At 39.4% G+C, this 19,400-nt stretch overlaps 1 pseudogene; it reads right to left on the minus strand.

Annotated features, from left to right (window-relative positions):
* Positions 1–5,851: 5,851 nt before the first annotated feature.
* On the minus strand, positions 5,852–6,080 carry LOC118837170 (annotated as a pseudogene).
* Positions 6,081–19,400: the final 13,320 nt, after the last annotated feature.

Consider the following 19,400-nt stretch of genomic DNA (forward strand, 5'->3'; position numbering starts at 1 on the left):
CTGGAAGGAGCCATACCAGCAAAAAGAGCCACATGCTTTGCTATATCTCTTGGAAATCTAAATTTACCACACTGGGATGGGTATATGAAGGCACAAATTATTCATCAGGGTACAAACTACCATGTTTTCTAGGGCTTTTCCTGTATGGGAATCATCTAGCCCCATTTAGTATTTGCTATGAGTACTTCGGCTATATGAATATTCCTCCAAATGAGAAAGTGAAAAACAATTATATCATTTCCATTACATTCTAGTTTTCTTAATAAAGGAGAAACAAGAGAGTTTCAAATTAATAGCAAGAGTCAGACTGGTACTAGTTCAGTTAGTGAGGAGCTCTTATGTAGTGTAATTTTTATTTATTTATTTGTTTGATTAATTATTTAGTATATGCATTGAATTTGCCCAGTGTATAATAGCCTTCTGGGTGCACTTATGACTGTAATTACCAAAAACTAGGCCTTACACTGACAACTTACAACCTAATCTGACATATTAAAGGAGAACATTCATGTATGTATTCTAAAAGCTCAGTCCTATCTCTGAGAGTTCTCTGGGGAAATTTTCCTTCCTCCAGATGAGATGGTGATTACTGGTTTGGAATCAGGCAAGAGATCAGTCAAACAATCAGCAAATGTTCGTTGAGCACCTATTTAATGTGCAGAGCACAGTGCTAGGTGATATGGGGAGATATAAAGATGTATGAGGCAAGTAATAATAGGCCTTGCCCTCAAGGAGCTTACAGTCTACTTAGAGAAATAAGACAGATATGCATAAAAGATAACTAATAATACAAAGTTTCAGAATAAGTTCCAAATGATTGGGATGGATAGTAAGTACAGTAAGAGTTTGGAGGGGGGAAAGTTTCTATGAACTGGAGTGAGTGGGCCCCCTTGGAAGTGGCAAGATTCCAACTGGCCATTGGAGGATGGATAGGATTCAGAGAGGCTGAGAGGAAGAAGGGAAGGGAGCGTATATTCCAGGCAAAGAAAATATCAGATTGGGGCAGCTAGGTGGAGCAGTGAGTAGAACACCAGCCCTGGAGTCAGGAGGACCTGAGTTCAAATCTGGCCTCAGACATTTGACATACTTACTAGCTGGGTGACCTTGGGCAAGTCACTTGATCCCAATTGCTCTGCCTTTCTCCCTCGAAAAAAAAAATATCTGGTTTACTGGGACAGAGGTAGATATGTGTAAAGTATGCTCAGCAAGTAGTCCAGTCTGGCTAAAGTAGAGGTAATAGTGTGAGATAAGGTTCAAAAAAACAGGCTGCGGCAAAACTTGGGAATGCCTTGAATGACAAACTGGAATTTGGACTTTATTCTTTAGATGACTAAGAGTCATTTAAGATTTTTGATCTTCGAGATAGTGGCATAATGAAATCAATATTTGAGGAAGTTCAACCTGTCATATAGGGGATCTTCAGAGGAAACTGTCCTTTTAGATGTCTTGATAAAATAGGAAAAAATAGGAGAGGAACAGAAGCTGAGAATTACCTCTTTCCGCTTTACACCCTTTGCTAGCAAACCACTCAACTTCACCTCTTGCACTGAGTGAAGCCAGAGAAAATCCTTAAACCTAGCCAATTGTGTTATAAACACATGCTGTTGGAAACAAAGAGGAATGGGGAAAATACCAGCAGAAGTGTGCCCCACCCCCTTTCCAAAAAGAGCTCAAGGCTTAAGTCATATAGGGATATGCTTTAGTATAGCCATTTTCTTGTATAAAGGACAATACAAAAAGAACCATACACCAATTTGGAAATTACAATTGTTATTCCCTATGGGTCCCAAAGAGGCTCATATAGAGTTGTGTTGATTAACCCCAGGCTGAGAAACTGAGAACTATTTCATATATTATACTATGTTGAAGGTACTGGGAGGGTAGGGAGCAAAACCTTTAGTAAGTTTTTCAAGGAAGGATAAATAGAAACATATTAATCAAGATTCTAGTCTATACTGCAGAATTAAGAGGTACTTTCTCCTTGCTAGTTCCAGGCAATCATCCCAGGTTCCCCTGAAACTATCTCTTTCTTAATTTCTTACAACAAAATAGTATTACATTACATTCACATATCGTAATTTGTTCAGTCATTCTGTAATTGATGGGTACTCCCTTTATTTCCGGTTCCTTGCTATAACGAAAAGAGCTACTGTCAATATTTTTGTACACCTACATCTTTCATCATCCTTTGTTCTTTTTGGGGTACAGGTCCAGTAGTAGTATTGTGGAAGACTCAATCTTTTTAACACTAATATTCTTCTAAGGATGCGATATTGCTACATATCATGGAATGCTACCAGAGCCAAAGATTCTAAATAATTGTTCACCCAAAGGGCAATACATAATGGGTTCAAATAGGCAACAATATGTTACTAATAATAAATTGTACCAAGAAGTGGCTTAAAGATAGTAATCAGCAAGATGTATGATTGGAAAAACAGGTGTGCCAACCATGTAGTAATATCATAGGATCTTAGGGCCATAGTTTTAGAGCTAGAAGAGCCCAAGTACCATCCCCTCATCTTACAGATGAAGACACTGAGACACAGAGGTTAAGTGACTTTCCCAATGTCCCACAGTAAATTTCTGAAATAAGATTTGAACTCACATCTTCCTGACTTCAAGTCCAGCACCTTACCTTGCATGGTAGCTGTGAAGATTAAATGAGATAACATATATTAATCACTCTTTAAACCTCAAAGCACTATATAAATGTTAGCTGTCATAATCATTGTTATCCCTACTTCTATTATTACCTACTCTATGATGGAGAGAGAGAGAGATTGAGAGAGAGGTGGGAGAGGGAAACAAGAAAGAAGAACTCTTGGGAAGAAACAAGGTATACCTAACATTCTCCAGCACAAATCAGTTTAAATTTAATAGAGGTAGGTTGATTTTAGAAGAAGAAGATGGGGTTATTACAAAGGAGGCTGCAGGGTGGGGCATAGTATTAAATAGGGGTTCATATAAAATTTTCCATAAATTCACCACAGGAATAAGACACTCAACATGTTAAGATCCAATTCATAGCCCAGAGGGGGCCTTGGGAAGTAAAATATTCCCTAATGTCGTACAAGTCAAAAGTTGCAGAAGCCCTGAACTTTTGGAGTCTAGCCCAATAAATACATGTTTTATCAACTTAATATCTAACAAAGATACACACTGGGTAGAGATGTCCCATTAAGTAGTTATTGATGATAAAGGTCAGGCCCCCACCTTGGAGGACTATATAAATACTGGATGTGCATAAAGGATAGTAGCTCCACTGAACATAGTTGTTAATTATAAAAGCAGTGGGTAATTTAAACATTGCCCTTGGCAAAAGTGGCAGTTCAATTTCTTTCTCTAGCTAAAGCCAACCATGAATGGAAGGCAGAAACCAATGGAGGTGATGGAGAATGAAAGTGGCGGAGGCAGTTCATATAAATAATAACTTGTGAGACATAGTTCTTTTCTTGAACTTCGTACAAGAACATGAGTAATTGTACACATAAAGAACAAAATCATTATTCTTGAGGACCAGCTTCCAATTCCAATACCACAGGTATAAAAGGAAAAGCCCAATAGCCTTCTGAATAAATAATACGCCATAGGTGGGGCCCAAAGCTTTACTGGATCCATCTCTAAGCTAAATGCCATTGTCACATCTCTATCATACTCAATCCCTTCTGTCTCCATGGTTTTCTTAAATTTTCTGGGAGTGACACCCCCACCTCAACTCTCCCCATAGACTTGAGCAGCATTCTTCTCTCCTCTAGCTTGCATACATCACTATCAGACCTAGAATTCTCATGTCTTCAAAGCTATGGAGGAATTAAAATGTTGAGAAGGGTATATTTCATAAGAGTGAGTGAGGCACTTTTATGGAGTTAGTTTGACTTCTTTGGGTTGTTCTGAAGTCACTTAGCAATTAATTAGTACAGTGGTCCTTAGTGGAAGAACAGTAAGACCTAGATAGGAATTGAAAATAGGAGAGATAGGATAGTTCTCACTTCTTTTCCATATGCATTTTCAACATTGAATGCTATAGCTTTCCTACCTATTAACATTATTATTTTTTTCTTCTTTGCATGTTTCTCTTTTCCATCTATTTTCCATACATGCTTCTGCCCTGTGGCCCTCTCTTATGATAGTGAGCCTGACTCCAACTACCAGACCAGCAATCCCAGCCATGTTCACTCCTGGTTGCATTCCTCTGGACTACTCCACCTCCTCACCATCAGCTTTGCCCCATACAGGCACCACTTCCCAACCCCCACCCACCCAGAGGTGGGTTGAAGACAGCTCAAATTCTTTCAAGAGTTGATTGTTAAAGTGTCAGTGGGAGCATTTACACATCAGAAACCAGTAAATCTACAAGTCAAAGCATGATATGTTGTTTTGTTGATTGTAAGACAGTGATAGAGAAAATATTAATAATGAAGATGAAACTTAAAAGTGTGTCTTACATACTTTTACTCACACACATAGCCCCACAGAGAGCTGGATGTTAAACATTTACTAGTGCATTCCTGACCGAAATCCCACCCCTAGCTTTTGAGCTCTCCCCATTGGATTGTAAGCTCCTTAAAGAGCAGGGAATATTGTTTTTGCTCATATTTAGATCCCCAGTGCCTAGCATATAATAAACACTCAATATGTGCTATCAAGTACCTTTAAGGTACTTTAAGTACCTTAAGCACATTAAGTACCTTTGATTTCTGCAGGATGGGAAACCTCTCTATCTCCCCTATGCAGATGGTAGCCATACTGACTAGTACCTAGTAAGCAGCTAACAAATGCTTGTTAACTGACTGCTTAACCTGAAGATAAGTATTAGACAGATGCCTGAGGCTCACTGGATCAATAAAGCCACAGTCAGCAAATATAGAGCTGGAATATAAACTCAGTTCTATTTGTCTCCAAGTCTAGGAAAGTCCACTACTTCTTCATGCTCTTCATCTTTCCTTTTTTCTTTTTCTGTTTTTTAAACATTGAGATAAATAATAGGGGCAGGGGGTGGGGGGAACAGACAAACAGGGAAGGCAGCTTGTCTGTGGTAAGGCCAGGGCAGAGCATAGAAAAAGTAAATGGTTGAAGATTTTGGTTCCTTCATGGATAAATTTATGCTGCAGACTGGCCCCAAACTCAAGGTTACAAATGATTTTTTTAGCATTGAAGTTATTTTATTAGACTTTTAAAAAGGGAAGAGAGGTGCTGTTTCATCAATCTGGCTAGCAGTTGCTGTGGGGGGTGTAAAATCAACAACAACCAGCTCACAGAACACTGCAAGCTCAGGTTCTTTTGATCTGCTTTATTAAGGAAAGCAACGTTAAGGGGTTAACAAGCTTACTTTAACTCAGCATACGAATACCATTCACTTAGTTCAAGGGAAAAAGCCAGCACCCTGAACTTCAGAATAAATACAAACAAATTACAAACATCAACAGAGAGGCCAAATACAATTCATAGTTACCAACATCTAAGTTCAGCCCGGGACTTCATAACAAGGGCTGGCACAAAGTCACGAGCGCCACCATGGCTGTGGGTCAGAGCTCTGAAAAAGAGAAAGCCAACCCCTGGTTTTATATCTTTTTTCAGGGTCAAGGGTGAGTTACACATGTGACTCACCCACATGACCTAAAATCATCACAAAGATGCGACTTAAACCCACATGATCTAAAAGCCTCTGATGTTACAAACATGTCACTCAAACCCATGTAAATTAGGCTTTCCCTTGAGGCAAGGAGGTCATCAAGGACTCCTAATTTAATCAAGGAAATAAAGGCCAGACTCTTCAAGGGCACTTGGTTAAACTAAGTGCTAAGAGCCCATTTTGATTGCCAACACAGGTGCAGATTTGGGGGGTGGGTTATTGCTGCCCCCATTGGTAATAAAGCTCCAGGTTTATTCCATTGTGGATCTCATAGTCCCCTAGGATCACATGATTCCTGAAGATTGTGTGCCTTTTCTTCAGTACAATCTTGTTTCAACGGGTACCTGTCTGAGCTGCAATCAGTTTCTTCAGATCTCCTATTGAGTGGTCAGTGTGTCACAATGACCTTCTCACCCAGCCAGTCGTTACACAGAACCCCAATCATGGTTGCAGGATGCCCCCAGCCCCCTAAGCCGATAGAGACAAGTGATTTTCATGAGTCAAAGTCCTGTTACTGTGTGGAGGGAGTATAGCAAGAACAATTTAATTTTTTTTTATAGTTCAGATATTACACAATTTCCTCATCCCAATTTGTCTTCTGAGCTTGACCTTGGTTTTCATCTAGTCTTTTTACCTTCTGGATCAGTTCCTTATAATACCCTATCTCTTTGCTTTTTATAGGGCCAATATATAATTTCCAATCATTTTAACTTTATGTTTAATGATTTTTTAAAATTGCCAGGTGGCTTCCCATAATTATTCCACATGCTGTTCTATTTCATTTTAATTCATTTCTTCTTCTTTTTTCTTCCTTTCTTTCTTTTTTTTTTTTTGTCTTGAGGCTTCTCTAAGTAATACTGGTTTCTGCCTTATGTAATCATAAGGATAGGTTCAGATTAAATTTGTACTGAAAACAGTGGTTTTACTCTAGCGTCATAAGGGCAGTTTCAGTCATTATCTCAGTATCAGAGCTATAACTAGAGAGAGGTGACTGGGACTTTGCCCCTGAGCATTGAAATTTGGAGGGCATGAAATGAATGATTTTAAAAGACTATGCAATTTTAGAATTTAGTTATATTTAAATTTTATAGCTCTTTCTCCCCGAAGCATAGAAACAACTGAATTTAGAACCTAGTTTGCAAGAAAGATTAGTTAAACTAAAAAGCTACCGAGATAATCAACTTTCTACCTCACTTTCCTTCTTCTTTCTTTCACCCTTTCCAACCCCCACAGTGAAATACCAGGTGAGCTCTTCCTCAGTCTGGTGCCACATGGCTTCCCCTCCAGATGGTAGTCTCCCAAACAGAAGCCTTGAGGCATGCCAAAGTCCCTATTTCAATTACCAACAACTGTACCATCACCATCATCCTCCCACATACACACATACATACTTATACATACAGAGAAGGGTCCGGGGGCTCTCTCTTCCTGCTGAAATGAATTTGTCTTAATTATTTTGTATATTTTTTCACATTGTAGATTATAATGTTGATTTGAGGGCAAGTTTGCCAGGGCTTTTCATGGCATCATTTTATGCTACTTGCTAGTTGTAGATCAACTCAACCCATTAGCGGAATGCCTAACTCCTTTGCCTAGTCCTAGAAGGGAGATACACTGGGGGAAAGTTGGTTAAAGACTGACAAAGAATCAATGTGGGCTTTTAGTCTTTATGTTAGAAGTCAATACTGCCGCTATATCAACCAAGTGATGAATGCATGGACTTGCTTGTTCAGTCATTTCAGTTGTGTCCAGTTCTCTGTGAGTCTTTTTGGGGTTTTCTCGGCAAAGATACTGGAGTGGTTTGCCGTTTCCTACTTCAGCTCATTTTACCGATGAAGAAACTGAGGCAAATGAGGTTAAGCGACTTGCCCAGGATCACACAGCTAGTAAGTGTCTGAGGGCGGATTTGAACTCACAAGGATGAGTCTTCTTGATTCCAAAACTAGTACTCTATCCACTGCTCCAACACATCTGTGCAAACTATTTCCTGAGTTAGTTCTACCAATAGACTTAGCACTTGAATCTGGAAGAAAACTCTCTGCAAATTTGAGTCTGCTGTACCCTGAAAGATATATGATTCACTAAGAAAATATTTGCAAAGTTTTGCACCACATAAATTCTAGTTATTATTATATAGGCTGCTAGGTGTCATAGTGGATAGAGGACTGGCTTTAGAGTCAGAAAGTCCTGAGTTTAAATCCAGCCTCAAAGTAGCTGTATGGGCAAGTCACCTCACCTCTCTCAGCCTTGATTCCCTCATCTGTAAAATGGGGGTGATAATAGCATTTCACAAGGTTGTTGTGAGAAAGAAAACAAGACAATACATACAAAATTACTTTATGTATGTTACATGATATTATCCAACCGTTTAGGAAAACAAGCTCACAAAATTATACATACTTTTTGACCCACTGATGCTACTACTAAGTATACATATCCTCCAGAAAGGTCAAAGATACATCAGTGTGTTCAGGTGAAGAGTCCTTTTCTAACTCCCTTAGCAATTAGTGCCAAGTTCACTTTGTAATCATTTTGTTTGTCCAGTATTTACTAATCTACATTGGAATCTTCTAATAGAACATAAGCTTTTTTATTGCAGGTCCTCTGTTCCTTTTGTATTTGCATACACAGTACTCAGCACATAGATTTCTGCTGTTGTTGCTGCTCCTGCCTCTGCTGTTTGTCCTTTATTCCCGAAAATGACTCAGACATCAGGGAGGTGATGCCTTGACTTGCAAGTGAACTGGATTTAAGTGAGGGAGGGCTGTGCAAGGTCACCAGCCTCAGTTTCTCCCCTGGAGCCATCACTCAGCACATAGAAGGCACTTGATAAATGCCTAAAGATTGATAAAGCTCACTCCTACCTGAGCATTCACGCTAAAGCACCAAACTAAACCATCTGATAATCAACTTTAATGAATACTTTTATTGGCCATCTTAATCACTCATGCCCTCCCTTCCAAAATAGGCAAGATCATGTCTGTAGCAGGTACCTTCCTAGGGTGATGATTCATGATCTCTTAAACCAACAGTGACCTCAAGACCTTGCCCCACCCAAGATAATCTCTTACACCAGGGGTGGGGAACCTGCAGCCTTGAGGCTACATGTGGCTCTCTAGGTCCTCGAGTGTGGCCCTTTGACTGAATCCAAATTTCACACAACAAATCCCCTTAATAAAAGGAGCTACCCTGGGGAGCAATTCTCACTTGGTCTTATGGATAATTTGGGGGGCTTATGTTTTTGTAAATTAGAGAGGAACCAGAGACTAAAATATGGGAAGAGATTAGATATAGTTGGTATATCTCAAGCATCAGAGTTAAATGAACATAGCAAGACTCAACAAATGCTTGTTAACTAACTGACTAGCTGACCAACTAGTGAAAATGAAGGGCACTCACAATGGCTATAAGTGAGCAACCAGCTCATGAACCATAAGCAAAAACTAGAGGAGAGTCAGGGACCAGACCAAACAGCCTGTCAATTTGTGAAGTGTTTGAGACTATGGAATAGAGAGTAGAGAGATGTCCTGAAAGTGAAATTAGAAACTTGCGCCCATCCTTTAAGGGAATACTTGTTTTTTAAGAGTACTGCTAATTCCTGCTTTATAGCAAGGAACCTGGAAAAGCATTATAAACTCTGGAGCTAGGTTAGGAAACAAAGTGGTATGTTCAGTCAGGGAAGGAAGCATCTAAGGCCCATCAAAATTTTCACCAGGCAATAAAAATCTGGCACTGAGACAGATTACAGATTAGACACATCATCAAAACAGAGAAGGGAAAAAACACCTTAAGGCAAATAAAAGCATATACTATACTTGAATATGCCATACTTTCCTTATGTAAACATTGCCTACATTATTTTTTTTCAGGCAGACCCTTTTTCCCATAGTTCAATGATGTGGTAATAAATTGGAAGAGATAAGACTTGCTATGACAAGGAAGGCCATTGCACCAGGAAACATGGGTAGAACCATTGCATATTTCAAATGATTTGCTCCTTCACAAAATTCTTCTTCTCCTTTTCACATGCAGGCCCCAACTCCCTTCTCCCCCACCAAAGTATCTGAGTATAAATTACCTATATAATATTTCAATGTATACTAATTTTTCAGTTATGTTCATGAGTAATGAGTGATTTGAATATACATTTGGTTCTACTAGGTTTTCACTATGATGGATGAAATGATTTATTTCTCTTTGGTGGATTAAAGCCACATAGATATTTGACAGTCTTGCCTAAATCCAGTTCCATAAACATTCATTGTAAGGCTTATTTAAAAAGCTCTAGTGTTTTTCCCCTCTGCCTAACCAAGCTATAAAACCTTGGTCTGTCTTATTTAATGCATCCCCTCTTCTCATTAGCATACCCTATTCATACAGTAGCATAAACAAAAATTAGAAGAGAGGATTACAGCCATCTCTTGAGCTTGCATAAGTTTTATTTAAATATTACTAATTAATAAGTATTAAGCTATGAATTGCCTACGTTTTACACATGTTAACAATAGTAATCCTGTTAAATCTTTGTGGATAGCTGAACAGCATATGAGATAACTATGACTTCATAAGATGATGGGCATCTTCATAAGAAGGTAGACAACTCCAGGTATTAATTGGCAACCTCATACTCCCGAAGATATTGAATCTCTAATTCTTAAAACAGTCTGGGGTACATTTTATTTAATTGTCTTCGTCAAATCGTTTTATAAGATTAGTGTCTAGAATAGAGTGTTTAAGGACCAAAATCAAGCAAGCCCCAAGACAAGAGTAGCCTACGATGTAAAAAAACAAAGTGGAAGGACATTCAGAGAGAGGGGGTCAAATGATTGAATTCAATTCAACCATCCTTTAAAAAGCATTGTCTATATCAGGGCTGTCCAACCTGAGGTTTTTATTGAAACAATAGATGATATATTTTGATTTGCTGTTTTGGTGAGAGCTCTGCAGTAGCTCACCTTTGTTTACTAAAGCATTTATGTAAATTTCTATGCTTGTAGATGGGCCACATAAATATTACTGTGGGCCACATGTGGCCCTAAAGGCTGCATTTTGAACAGCCCTAATCTAAATGCAAGGCCCTGTACTGAGCACTGAGGAAACAAATAGAAATTACTCAAACCCTAGTCTCAAGGAGCTTGCAAACCAACATGGGAATGGAAAATACATTAATAATTGTGATTCAGTGAAAAATGAGAGGAATGCAAAAGAGAGATTGGAGATTTTGAGTCAGAAGGAATCTTGGAAGTCATTTAGTACTAACCCCTCATTTTACAGATGAAGATCCTGGGGCCAGAAGAAATTGAGTCATGTGACCAAAGTTATATAGCTAATTTATAGCAGAGTAGAAACTGGAACTTGGGTCCTTTGACTCCAAAGCAGACAATGGACTTTGTCAAAGTGCTATGAGAAACTCAAGGATGATAGAGATCACTTACACCTGGGAGGACAGGGTACAGAACTGGACAGGGTGGAGGAAAGCTGCATGGAAGATGTGGTGCTCAGCCTTCAAAAACAAGACATCTATCAATACAAGGAGATGGGCTAATAGATTTAAAGACAACATCTATTCTAGGCATGGGAGATGGTATAAGCCAGAGGTGTCAAACTTGCTGCCAACAGGCAGTAAGCACTCCCAAAACTTCTGAGATGCAAGTTATTGGAAAACGTTTAATAAAATAAATAAAAACACAATAGAGCTGATAATGTTAATTTGTGATATTCTAAGTCAATGTGCAGCTACAGGGATCTGTTTCTACTTGAGGCTGACCCCATTGGAGTGAGCAAAAAGCGCTGAGAAGGGGAAAATAGAGAGTAATTATAGCTTTATGGGACCACAGAGTCAGTGCTGGAAGGGATACTAAAGGTCATCAGGTTCAACCCCCTTATTTTACAGATGAGACAGCTGAGACCCATACAAATTAAATGACTTACCCAAGGTCACATGTGTAGTAAGCGTGATTTGAACCCAGATTCTATGACTTTACAGCCCCTGTACCATAGTCCAATTTGGCTGGACTATAGAATGGATGAAGAGAATGACTGAAAATGCCCGCATCTGAACATATCACTCCTCTGAACAACAACATTCTATGACTTCCTATTGCCTTTGTAATAAAATATAAACTCCTTATGCTGGCACTGACAGCCTACTGTTGGGTGGCTCTCACTTCACTTTCCAATCTAATTTTATACTGCTCTTTTTCACATACTTTACTTTTCATCCGAACTGGAGTATTAGTATCTCAATTTCTCCTGATTTCAGATCTAGCCTCCCTAGCTGTGTAACCCTGAGCAAATCGCTTAACCCTGTTTGCCTCAGTTTCCTCATCTATAAAATGAGCTGGAAAAAGAATGGCGACCCACTCCAGTATCTTTACCAAGATAACCCCCAATGGGGTCACCAAGAGTCGGACGTGAGAAACAACCCAACAATAGCAACAAATAGCAACTTGTCCTGTTCTGTCTCTGTCTCTCTGTCTCTGTCTCTGTGTCTCTGTGTCTCTCTGTCTCTATCTATCTATCTATGTATCTATCTATCTATCCATCTCTATCTCTCTATCTCTATCTCTGTCTCTCTCTCTCTCTCCTGTGCATTCATGAAAGCCATCCTTATTATTTGGAACACGCTTTCCAGAAATTTTCGTCTTTTAGAATCCTTCTCCTCCTTCAAGGCCAAGCAAAAGCTTTAATTAAGAAATAGGTGAAGGCTGACCCTTGGATACCTCTAGTCTAAAAAGACTATGCAGTTCGAAGATAAGACCTATCAAAAGCATTTATTAAGTAACCACTAAGCACCAAGCATTGCGCTAGGCACTGTGTATGCAAAGGCAGAAATGAAAGTCTCTGCCCTCAAGGACCATACATTCTAATGCCGAGATATATGTGTGTATGCCATAATATATTACACATTAATATATCTCATAATATATGAGAAGTGTGTATACACACACACACACACACACACGCGCGTGCGTGCACGCGCGCGCACACACACACACACACACACACAAACATATAAGCATCTACAAAACAGATCCAAGGTAACCCTGAGTGGGGAGGAGGTAGAATGGGAAATGCAACCTCCACCCTCCAGCTCTGTTATAATATAAAAGATACCACATAAGGCTGCCAAAGATATGGGCAATCAAGGGCTCCGCTATTGTTGGTCATAGCAGGTATAGGCCCTCCTGCCTCAGGCCCGCAGACATCCTAGCAGGCAGAATTGTGTTTTCTGGATTCATATAACTCGGTAAGGTCAAGGGAGAGTGGTAGACAAAGCTGAGATTAGAACTTTGATTGCTGAGCCCCACGGCCTTCCGGAAATCCACTGGGCTATGTTGTCCCTACATTTTGATATAATGTAACACAATAAAACTTCTCTAATTGGCTAGTGGATAACTAGCAGTTAAATTGCAGTTATCTTATTAAAAATATGCATCACAGAATGAAAAGGGAATGTTTTGTTTTTTTCATCAAAACAAGTTGGTTCTCACTTAGCCACTTCCTTGTTTTACTTTACAGCCACTTGGCAGAAAAAAATGTTTCCATTAATTAGATACAAACTGATTGAGTTATAAGAGGGAGACCCTTAATAGAGAATTGATTTTGTTTTGTTCAAATAAATAAGTACAGAGGAACATATTCTTTTTGTCAAATAGATCATCCTTAATCTAAGTTATTTTTAATTGCAAGAGCTCATTTTGGTGAAATCAGTTCTTAATGAGCTCTTGCTTGTTTTGAGTATGAGAGAAAAAAATAACTGCATAAATGCCTCATTTGTTCCCACTCATTTGAATAACAGCCAAAGGAACATTGTCTTAGAGTCTTTTTTTGTTGTAAATTTGGTTTGTGCAGCAATAAGTTATTGACATTAACATCCTTAGTCATCATCGCTACAAACATCAATGAAATCCATTCACTCCTCCTGGGCAGTCTAGGATGTGGCCAAGGTTGGGAGACCTCAAATTGAAATTTTTTCCTCTTTCTTTGTTAACTCTATGTAATTTAATTTCTATTACATCATTTAAAGATATTTGTTTGTTTTTTACTTCAGTTATTTGAATGTCCTTTCCTTGAGGAATGGGTAAAAAGGTTATGCTGTCACCATCATCAGGTTAAATGCTAAAGGTTATTTGTGGCAGATGTCTAGAAGGGCTGCAACTTTTTCTACCCTTGAAGCCAGCACCAATGAGGGAGAGTTTCTGTAGTTAATTATTTCACTATCTTGAAATATATTGGGATAGCCACGTTAGATGATTTTAAATGAAGCATTTGGATTCAGTTCAACAAGCATTCACACCTCTACCAAAAATAATCCCTGTCCTCAAGAAGCTTGTGCTCCACAGGGATAACTAGTGGCACATGTGTATATGTATACATGTATAGATGTACTTATGCATGTATATGTTAGCACATATTCATGGGTGTATAGTGCTTTAAGGTTTACCAAGTACTCTATATACATTATTTCATTTGAGCCTTACCATAACGCACGGATCAGGGGTAAAACAGTAGTGTCTATATAGCTCAGTCGCTGAAAAACTTCCAGTACTCCATTCTGGTTTAATTCAATTCAATTTAGCAAACACTTATTAAGCACTAACTGTGAGCAGACCACTGTGGATGTGTTTTGAAAGATACCAAGTTTAGACAAGACAGTGCCTGTCTCAAGAGGGCCTGTACTCTGTAATACAAATCAGCGTGTTATAGAGATTTTGGAGCTGACTGGCATTCTAGGGTTTGGTGTTCAGAGGGACAAATATCTCTTGCAGCCTTGAGAGCAATATGAACTCGCAATGTGTGTGTGTGTGTGTGTGTGTGTGTGTGTGTGTGTGTGTGTGTTTGTGTGTTTTGTGTGTCCAAAAGAGATGTAGTTTACATTTAGGGGACAGACGCTGCAGTTCTTCAAATCTCAATTCAGTTTGGATGATTATGTAACAGGACCTTCCAAAACTCGTGCATGATCATATAAATTGCTTTAGCATGTATGCTAGAATAATAATGCCTAGCATCTATATAGTGCTTTAAGGTTTGCAAAGCACTTTACAAATATTATCTCATTTGATTCTCACAACAATCCTGGGAGGCAGGAGCTATTATTTCCATTTTATGATTAAGGAAACTGAGGCAGACAAATTTAAGTGGTTTGTCCCAGGTCACACAGCTATTAAGTATCTGAGGCTGAATTTGAACTCAGGTCTTCCTGACTCCAAGTTCAGCACTCTTTCCTCTGCACTGCTTCATCCCACACACTGTGTCACTTAGTTGCCTGCCTCAGTTCTCCCTGAACTACTAATCCCCCAAATGCCAATTACAGCTCAAACCACAATTATAGATACATTTGTAATACAGAATCCCCTGTCTTCTGCACAGAAGGCCAGGTACGCTATTCTTACCCCAGGGTTCTCCAGTACCCTCCAAGGCTTTGGGGTCTGTCTAGGCTCACTGAAAATTACTCCAGACCCTGCTGATTGTGTTCCCTCAATTGTGTGGGTGGTCACTTGCACCCCACTTCCATTAAACCAATGATAGATTAGCTTTTGAAGGTAAAGTGTTTAATATTAAAATCTACTTTCTCCAATGCATGGGAGGCATCATTTTCCTCCTATGAACCACCTCAGTCCCTGGGAAGGGAAGATGAATAGCTTCATAGCTTAGCTGAGTCCTCATACAGCATAGTCCCAGTTTCAAATGCAAAACCTCCTTTGGACTCAAGTCGCAATTACCCTGGCTTCAAAGGGCTTCTTAGCTAGGCTGGCTCGCTGCACCAAACCCCACTCCACCTCCCCAGCGATCCTAAATCCAATGTCTTCATGGTTTGAACTCCTAGGTTCAGTGGAGAGACCCCACTGTCACTTGAAACAGGAGGACGAAACACAGAACAGAAACAAACACCCCTTTTGCCCATTTCTCTGAACCAGGGTTAAACAGAGAGAGTAAAGAAAGGAAAAGCCATAGTGCCCATGCTGTGGATAAACTGTGATCTTTGCTCACTGGACATAGTAGATTAGCATAGTCAAAAAGAGGGTAGCAGAGAGAGTGAGAAAAGGACCACTGACTCAGCCTTGCCATTTTTAAAGGTACAGGCAGCCAATCAAAGGTGGCTACCCACACCCACCTGGCAGGGGACAGCAGCCTCCATTTTAGGCCAATGGAGCATGCTCACACAATCCTGTGTTCCACATTATTAATTATAGAGGGGTTCAAGAAAAGTGCTTTATGATATGGATATCATAGAGATTCAGGGAAGGCTTCAGGGAGAACTTGGCATTTGGGCTTTAAAGTGTTATAAGGAATTTGACATACAAATTGAGGGCACAGTTCTAGTGAAGAGCACACAGCAAGACTAGGATGGATTCAAATGGTCTATTGATTCTCACAGCCTGGTGTAGCATGAGAGGGTATGGACAAGTGAACAGCAATTCAGGGATGGAGTCTCATGCTATCTCCCGTAGGAGACATGTTCCAGAGGGCAGCCTGCTGTGAGGTGACCCCAATAGTAGGATATGCCTTTCAGTGGAAGGCACAGAGCCATTGGGTACCCAGGCATTTTTATCTCTATATGACTAAAAAAAATGTTCACCATGCTTCAAGAGTGGTTTTTTTTTTTTGTTTTCGTTTAGGTTTTGGTTTTGGTTTATAGATTTGGAAACGACTTTGGGATTTCATTGGTATAATGAATTTCTAGTGATAGAACTCCCTGCAGATCAGCACTTTATAGGTTTGGGAACACACAGTTTTAGAGGGTTGCCTGAGGGCCTTTGAAAAATTAAGTGACCTGCCCAAGTTGACACAGCCAGAAAGTGCCAAAGGAGGACCTTGAACACAGGTCTTCCTGACTACTAGGTGGAGTGATCTATACAATTGCCTTTTTAAAGGTAAGAGGCAGCTAGTGGCTCAGTGGATAGAGCCCTGGGTCTGGAGTCAGGAGGACCTGGGTTCTGATTAAACCTTAAACATTTACTAGCTATGTGATTCTGAGCAAATCACCTAACCCCTGTTTGCCTCAGTTTCCTCATCTGTGAAATGGGACTAATAATCATAGCATCTACTTCCCAGGGCTGTTGTGAGACTCAAATGAGATAATAATTGTAAAACACTTAGATTAGTGTTTATTCCCTTCCTTTCCCCTTATAAGGAATTTAATTGAAGGCATTTGTGCCTCCAGTAGCATAGTGAAAGAATTCCTAAACTTGAAGTTAGAAAACTTTAAATTTCAGTCCAGGCTCTGCTGCTCACTGCCTGTGCCCTTTTGGGCAAAGGAATGACCAAAGTCTTTTTGAGGCTCAGTTCCCTCATTTAGTAAAAAAAGGGGAAAGAGATAACTATTTTTGAGATACCTTACTGGCTTGTTATGGAAAATAAATGAAATATGTGTGAAAGTGCTTAATAAGCAAAAGGTGAAGAGAAGAATAATCTACTTTTCTTCTTCAATATTTCAAGGACTCACAATTCAAGATTTTTGTGACCATGTGTTCTTCTGACACCAATGTGGATCTCGATCCCACCCTATTCTGCCCCAACCTGAGTAAGCAGTCTTCACCAACAGCTCTGGATAAAAGGTCATCACTTTGGAACTAACTTGGTAAGGAGCTTCCATTAAAGTCCTATTCCAATATCTTGTATAGTGTAGAACCTAGTGCCTTTTGAACAAGATTCAAATGTAACTAAGAGACATATGATAAAATAAATAAAAACACAATAAGACATAGGTAATGTTGATAGGTAGTTTTCTAAGTCAATGTGGCCACCCCCATTTCCATTTGAGTTTTGACACCACTGATGTTAAATAGCCCCAGGTGCTATACCTTGTGCAAGTAGAGAGAAAAGTTTAATAGCCACAATGGCTATGAACATAGCTTTATTGGCAGACTTTCTTTGCTGTCTGGACTAGCCCAGCCAAATTAGAATTCAATCCAATTCAATTCAGGAAGAACTTATTAAGTGTCTTCTGTGTGCAAGGCACTATTCCAGGCTCTGGGGAAGCAAGGATAAAATGAAAAATGAATGAATAAATAAATGAATTGGCATTTAGGATGGGCTTTAAAGTGTTGTAGGGAATTTGACATACAAATGGAGGGCAGAGTCTGGGTGATGGGCACACAGAAGACTAGGTTGGATTCAAATTTAAAAAAAAAACAGTTCCTGCCCTGGAGAAGTTTACGTCCTTGGGAATACAATATTTACACAAATGAATTTGAGATAATATGATAAAAAACAGCTCACACTAACAACTTGGGGGATCAGGAAAAGGCTTTGTGTAGGATGTTGTAATGGCAAGCAGGGTGGGACTTTTTGCTGTTTTTTTCTTTTGGAGTGCTTCTCAGGACTAAGGTAATCAAGTGCCTTTGATTGAGTCTTGCCTTTGTTTGAATCTTTGAGTCTTTGATGACCTGCTTAAGTCACAAGAAAGACTAAGTCACCTGGTTGTGATGCCCTCTGACCCTGAAGTACTGTATATATACTCAGAGGTTAGCATTTTGCTTTGGAAGCTCACTCATTGGAAGAGCATTCCTGTGATTTTGCTAGACTAGACTCTGGGTAGCCATCAAGAAGCCCCCTGCCTTTGAAAACCCAGATGTTGGTGCTTCTCTCCCTGGTAACTATGTATGTATTGCTATAATCAGACAGAAACCTGTTTGTTGATTTGTGTTATTTGCTCTGTTTAGATAATTTCTGCTTGTAATTTCTGTTTGTATCTGCTCTGAAGTTCAGGGTGCTGACTTTTCCCCCTGAACTAAGTGAATGACATATGTATGTTTAATTAAAGTAAGATTGTTCACCCCTCAAAGTTGCTTTCCTTAGAAAAGCAGATCAAAGAACCTGTGCTAGCAACCCTCCTGTGTGCTGGTGTTATTGGCCTTACACCTCCAGAGCAGCTGCTAGTAACATTGGTATTATAGATGTGATACTTGAATCGGGCCTTGAACGATGCTAAGGATTTTATAAGATGGAGGTGAAAGAAGAGAGAGTCCACTCCAGGCATTCAAGATGCCTCTTTTTACAAGTCAGGTGGATGGAAGATAGAATCTGGTGTTCAGAGAATAGCAGTAGGAGGAAGTAGGGCATAGTGGGAAGAGAACTAGCTGTCGAGTCAAGAGGACTTGGATTCAAATCCTGCATTTAACTCTTACTACCTCTGTGCTTTTGCACAAGTCATTTAACTCTTCCCCTGGCCCTCAGTTTTCTCATCTGTAAAATATGGGGACCAGACTAGATGACCTCTGATATCCCTTCCATTTCCAGATCTATGATATTAAGCACATCAGTTTCATCCTCAAGTTAACATTATTACACCAAAGTTGGACTCAAGAATGATTTAAATGAAAGACCCTTAGCAGGGTAAATTCATTCTGTATCATAAAAAGAAGGAAGGAATCAAGATGCTAAAGGTTTCCCTTTATTTTTCTGAACAGTGCCTTTCATTTGCCACACTTTTAAAATGCCTTCTTCTGCTCTTTAATTGATGCCTTAATGTCTGTGGGTTGATGATTGCAATTTAGTAGTCGAGTTGGGAATATTGTGTTGTATGTGATTCTAATTGACTTACAGTTATAGATATGGAAGACCCTTAACTCCTCTACCTTTTCAAAATCCCACATCATCAGTTGCCTTTCTTGTAACATTATCTAATTACGAAGAGCTTATTGTGACACTGTAAGATTTTTTTCAGACTTTAATCATCAGTCCAAGTTGCTTTCTTGGTTGTGAATATGATATGAAGTCAGTTCCAACTATCTTTCAGAGCAGTTACTGTTCTGGGAAT

Source organism: Trichosurus vulpecula, chromosome 2 (genome assembly GCF_011100635.1).
Source record: "Trichosurus vulpecula isolate mTriVul1 chromosome 2, mTriVul1.pri, whole genome shotgun sequence".
Lineage (NCBI taxonomy): Eukaryota > Metazoa > Chordata > Mammalia > Diprotodontia > Phalangeridae > Trichosurus > Trichosurus vulpecula.